The sequence below is a fragment of the Cebus imitator genome, unplaced genomic scaffold, assembly GCF_001604975.1.
Source record: "Cebus imitator isolate Cc_AM_T3 unplaced genomic scaffold, Cebus_imitator-1.0 Scaffold654, whole genome shotgun sequence".
In the NCBI taxonomy this organism is placed as follows: Eukaryota; Metazoa; Chordata; class Mammalia; order Primates; family Cebidae; genus Cebus; species Cebus imitator.
Window position 1 is genome coordinate 495,893 of NW_016107969.1, and position 6,238 is coordinate 502,130.

General features: G+C 41.3%; 1 protein-coding gene, 1 long non-coding RNA gene and 1 pseudogene across 4 annotated transcripts in view; 1 reads left to right on the forward strand and 2 right to left on the reverse strand.

The window, feature by feature from the left end:
- LOC119469431 (zinc finger protein 160-like) overlaps positions 1–6,238 on the forward strand; it is a 609,418-nt gene that overhangs the window by 354,509 nt on the left and 248,671 nt on the right. The gene's annotated exons all lie outside the window — the stretch shown is intronic.
- The window catches only part of LOC108295662, a 20,151-nt pseudogene that overhangs the window by 7,008 nt on the left and 6,905 nt on the right, over positions 1–6,238 (reverse strand).
- Positions 8–6,238, reverse strand: part of LOC119469437 — a 17,362-nt gene continuing 11,131 nt past the window's right edge. Inside the window, exon 3 of the long non-coding RNA XR_005198231.1 lies at positions 8–302. This is a non-coding gene — a long non-coding RNA (uncharacterized LOC119469437). The remainder of the gene's footprint in view (positions 303–6,238) is intronic.

A 6,238-nucleotide genomic window follows, 5' to 3' on the forward strand; every position in this document is an offset into this window, starting at 1 on the left:
GTAAAAAGGTGAGAAGTTTCTACCTTGACATCTACAAACATTGATCAAAATGATTAAAAATATATGTAAATACAGATACAACTCATATTGATTGGAAAATGTTGTGAAATGATTATATAAACCAATGTGATTTAGATTCAACACATTACCCATAAAATCCCCTATCAGTTTTGTTAAAGAAACAAAAAACAGGCTTGAAAAGGGGGCTCACATCTGTTGGCCAGGCTGGTTCAAATCTCCTGACCTTAAGCGACCTAACCATCTTGGCCTCCCACAGCGCTGGGATTACAGGCGTGAGCCACCTTTTGTGGCTCTATCTTCTTAACATAAACATTTTAATGTCAATTAATTCTTGATGGCTGCTTATTCAATGCATTTTGAGCAATTATCTCCAGAATGAATTTTCTCATGTTCTGCAAGGAGTGACCTCGGACTAAAGACCATGCCACACTTAGGACATTTGTAAGATTTCTGTCCGGTATGGATTCTCTGATGTCTAATGATGTGTGAATGTGAAGTAAAGCTTTGCCCCCGTGATCACACTGGTGAGGTTTCTCTCCTGTATAAATTCTATTTTTTGCATAAGGTGAAGTATGACTGAAGACCTTGCCACACTCATGACATTTGTAGGGTTTCTCTTCAGCATGAGTTGGCCGATAAACTGAAAGGTATGAACGATGCTCAAAAAATCTGCCACATTTATCACACTTGTAAGATATCTTTCCACTACGAATTCTCCAATAATTTGCAATGGTTGTAGCGTTACTGAAGACTTTGTAACAATCTTTACATTAATAAAGTTTCCCTATACCATGGATTGCTTGATGACGAATAAGTGTTGACTGTCCACTAAAGGCTTGGCCACACTCATTACCCGTGTAAGTTTTCTTTCCATTGTGAATTCTAGTATGTTATGCCAGGTGTGAATCATGCCCGAAAACCTTGTCACAAATCTCAGATGTCTATGGTTTCTGTTCAGTATGAATTATCCTGTGTCTTTCAAGGTGACTTGGGACTGAAAACGTCACATTCTTCACATTTGTAAGGGTTCTCTCCAGTATGAAGTCTATAATGATGAGCAAGATTTGATTTTTGATTAAAAACCTTGTCACATTCATTACACTTGTAAGCTTTCTCTCTAGTATGAATTGCCTTATGAATTAAGAGATCAATTTCGATTGAAGGACTTGCACCACTAATTACACTTGTGGGGTTTCTCTCCAGTGTGAATTCTAGTATGTTCTGCCGGGTATAAATTACATGTGAAAGCCTTGTCACAAATCTTACATCTGTAAACTTTCTCTTCACTATGACTTTTCTTATGCGTTTCAAGATGTGATTTGTGAGTGAAAACTTTGTCACATTTTTCACATTTATAAGTTTTCTCTTCAGTATGAAGTCTATGATGACATGCAAGGGTTGCTTGTCGGTTAAAAACCTTGCCACATTCATTACACTTGTAAAGTTTCTCTCCAGTATGAAGTCTACAATGGCGTACTAGATTTGGCATCTGACTGAAGGTCTTGCCACACTCATTACACTGTAAGGTTTCTCTCCGGTGTGAATTATACTGTGTTTTGCTAGGTGAGAATCTCTTCTGAAAGGCTTGTCACAGACCTTACATTTGTAAGGTTTCTCTCCAGTATGAATTCTATGATGGCATGTAAGGGCTGACTTTTGAATGAAGGTCTTGCCACACTCATGACACTTGTAAGGTTTCTCTCCAGTATGAAGTCTACAATGATATGTAAGGGATGACATCTGATGGAATTTCTTGCCACACTCATGACACTTATAAGGTTTCTCACCAGTATGAAGTCTATGATGGCATGCAAGGGATGATATGTGACTGAAGGTTTTGCCACACTCATGACACTTGTAAGGTTTCTCTCCCGTATGAAGTCTATGATGGCAGGTAAGGGATGACACCTGTCTGAAGGCCTTGCCACACTCATTACACTTGTAAGGTTTCTCTGCAGTATGAAGTCTATGATGACATACAAGGCGTGATTTTTTATCAAAACCCTTGCCGCATTCATTACACTTGTACGGTTTCTCTCCGGTATGAATTGCCTTATGAATTACAAGTGATGAATTTCGACTGAAGGTCTTGCCACAGTCATTACACTTGTAAGGTTTCTCTCCAGTGTGAATCCTAGTGTGTCGTTTAAGGTTTGACTCTTGTCTGAAAGCCTTGTCACAAACCTTACATTTGTAAGGTTTCTCTCCAGTATGAAGTCTATGATGGCATGTAAGGGATGACTTATAATTGAAGGTCCTGCCACACTCATTGCATTTGTAAGGACTGTCTGCAGTGTGAATTCTAGTATGTATTGCCAGGTGTGAATTACGCCGGAAAGCCTTGTCACAAACCATACATTTGTAAGGTTTCTCTCCAGTATGAAGTCTACGATGCTCTGTAAGGTGTGACTTTTGAATGAAGGTCTTGCCACACTCATGACACTTGTAAGGTTTCTCTCCAGTATGAAGTCTACAGTGGTGTTGAAGAGATGACATCTGATGGAATTTCGTGCCACAGTCATTACACTTGTGAGGTTTGTCTCTAGTATGAAGTTTACGATGGCATGTAAGGGATGACACCTGACGGAAGGTCTTGCCACACTCATTACACTTGTAAGGTTTCTCTCCAGTATGAAGTTTACGATGGCATGTAAGGGATGACACCTGACGGAAGGTCTTGCCACACTCATTACACTTGTAAGGTTTCTCTCCAGTATGAAGTCTATGATGGCGTTTAAGGCATGACTTGTCACTAAAGGACTTGCCACACTCATTACACCTGTAAGGTTTCTCACCAGTGTGACATCTACGATGGCGTACAAGATACCGCTTCTCATTTAAGACCTTGCCACACACATCACATTCATATTGTTTCTTTCCTAAATGGTTTATCTGATGTTTCTTTAAGAATGAGCTACAACTGAGGTTGTCATTGGCTGAAAAAAGAAAAAAGAAAAAAGAGATGAAAAGAATGAGCTAAAATTAAGGCTTTCCCACTCTCATGACATTGGAAGGATTTTTCTCTCATGTGTACTTTCTGTGTAAATAATGAAGAATGGAGGAAATTACTGTCATGGTTATTAGAAATATGGGTTTTGGCTATAGAAAAAATTATTTGGGATGTTGAAACTAAGGAGGCATCATTGATAGACTTCTCAACCTGATTACCAATATTCCCTTCGGTCTGAAATACATGAAGTTTAGGAAGATGGGAATGAAAGATTACTCCAAGCTCATCTATAATAGGCTTGTTTCCAGCATGCCTTTGATCTTATTGGTCTGTACTACCAGTCAGCTTTTTAAATTTTGTCATGGATGCTTCATGGTTATTTCTTTCATCTTCTTGCCATTGAAACTCAAAGTCATGACTACGTTTCTCAATTTCCTGCAAGCAAAATTCTCCAATGTGATGACTTTCATGTCTTGCCAATGTCCCTGTGTGGAACACTTCTGTATTGCCTTGCTCTGTTGATGAAAACTTCTTCATTACGCATTTGGAAGAGATATCTACAAAATATAAACTCCATGGCTCCTGGTGAGGACTAATGCTTTTATAAAAAGAGACAGTAAAGAACTTGTTGACTATTCCTCTTTCCACCAAGACAAAACACAGCAGGAAGATGCTTGGGTGAAATCAAAAAGAAGGCTCTCACCACAAATCAATTTGACTGCATCTTGCTCTTAGATTTCCCACTTTCTAAATTCAAAAGAAATAAATCTCTGTGTCTTAAGCTTCCCAGTTTAAGCAAGTTTTTTTTTTTTTTCAGATGGAGTCATGCTCTATCACCCAAACTGGAGTGTAATGGCGTGATTCTCCTTGATAAAGAGATTCTCCCGTAGCAGCCTCCCAAGTAGCTGGGACTCCAGCCTGGCTAAATGTATGTATGTGTGTGTGCTTATGTGTGTGTATGGGTGTGTGTGTCCAAATCTTGCTCTGTTGTCCAGGCTGCACTGCAGTGGCATAATCGTGGCTCACTGCTATCTTCGCCTCCTGGGATCCATTAATTCTTTGGACTCAGCCTCCCAAATAGCTGGGATTACAAGTGCATGCCACCACACCCAGTTTATTTTTGTACTTTTAGTAGAGATAGGCCTTCACCATCTTGGCAAGGCTGACCTTGGGTTATCTGCCCATCTTGGCCTACCAAAGTACTGGGATTACAGGTGTGAGCCACCGCGCCTAGTCATTTTTCTGTATTTAGTAGATTCAAGGTTTCAGCATGTTGGCCCCACTGGACTCAAACTCCTGACCTGAAGCGATCCAACCACCTTGACCTTTCAAAGTCCTGGGAATAAAGACGCGAGCCACTGAAGTCAGGCAGTCTAACCTATTTCTGACATGACAGTGAAATGACTGAGACAAAAAAACGGGCTCTCACCATCAACATCACCCAAGGCTGACAAATCATATTAAACAAAGTTTAGAGTCTCTAGCAGAAAACTTTCAATATGTGAAGACATCTATTTAACTTGTTTTAAAAACACGGAGGCAGCCAGGTATGGTGGCTGACACCTGTAATCCCAACACTTTGAAAGGCTGAGGTGTGCAGATCTCCTGAGGTCAGGAGTTCAAAAATAGCCTGATCAACATGGAGAATACACGTCTCTACTAAAAATACAAAATCAGCCAGGTGTGGTGGCGCATGCCTGTAATCCCAGCTACTTGGGAGCCTCAGGCATGAGAAGTGATTGAACCCAGGAGGCAGAGACTGCAGTCAGTCAAGATTGTACCACTGCACTGCAGCCTGGGCAATAATTGGAAAACTCCATCATAAAAAACAAAAAACAAACAAACAAAAATAAAACCTGAAGGCAAATTGTTACTTCTTAAGTAAGGACAGCAGGTTTACAGTATTCATGTACTTGACCCAATTTACACGTTTGGTAAGTGAGGGACAAAACTTGATCCTGGGCCTGAAGGATCCCACGACATGTTCTTAAGTACAACAGTCGCCCAGGCAGTAAAGAAAACAGTCAGTCCCAGAAAATACAAGGAGACAGAAAGAAATACATGAAGGGGGATACAAGGGCTGAGCTGCGCTGCTGACAGTGATGCTGAGCCATCCCTTATGGAGAATATGCAAATTACAATATGGGTAGGAGACAAGAATAAAAGAGAGCCAAAAAAGCAGCAGTTTGGTGACGTGAGGTCAAAGCAGTTTTACATCTCTTAAGTTAAACGGCCTCTGATTTCTAGTTTCCGGCATATACTCAACAAAATTCCCTGTGTAGATTCCAGAATTGTGTACACCCAAGAAAAAAATTAGTAAACTCTATGAAAGAGTACAGCAGTGTAGGAGACCATTTGGGTGAAAAATGATCCCCTGGCTGAGTAGGTACAGATGTGTAACAACAGTGCCAGGCCTGGCACAGTAGCTCATGCCTGTAATCCAGCACTTTGGGAGGTCGAGGCGATAGATCATGAGGTCAGGAGATTGAGACCCGCCTGGCCAGCATGGTGAATCCTCATTTCTTTTTAATCCTCATTTCATTTGTATATGTAAAATATACAAAATATTAGCCAGGCGTGGTGGTGTGCGCCTGTAACCCCAGCTATTTAGGAGGCTGAGGAAGGAGAATTGCTGGAACCTGGGAGCTGAGGTTGCAGTAAGCCAAGATCATGCCATTGCACTCTTGCCTGGGTGACATAGCGAGACTCCATCACCAAAAAAAAAAAAGGAAACAGAGTCAGATGGAGATTGTTGCCTACACATGTGATAGGTCACACTGGTGAGGAAAAACGATAATGCGCTGTTGAGACACATTAAGTATGCCTTGCCCCTGTGGCTCCCTTGTGGAGAATACCTTTTAGTTTGTAATCAGTGGTAGGTGAGTCACCACGCCTAGTCAATTTTTTGTACTTAGTACATTCGAGGTTTCTCCCTGTTGGCGTGTCAGGACTCAAACACCTGACCTGAAGCAATCCACCCATTTTGTCCTCCCAATGTGCCAGGATTAGAGGTGGGAGCTGCCGTGGATGGCAAGTCTAAGCTATTTCTGAGAGGACAGTGAAAAAACTGAGAGAGAAAAAGGAGCATCTTATCATCAATATCACCGAGGCTGACAAATCTTATTACACAAAGAAAGTTTAGAGTCTGTTCTATAAAACTTGCAATATGTGTTGCCGGGCGCGGTGGCTCAAGCCTGTAATCCCAGCACTTTGGGAGGCCGAGGCGGGTGGATCACGAGGTCAAGAGATCGAGACCATCCTGGTCAA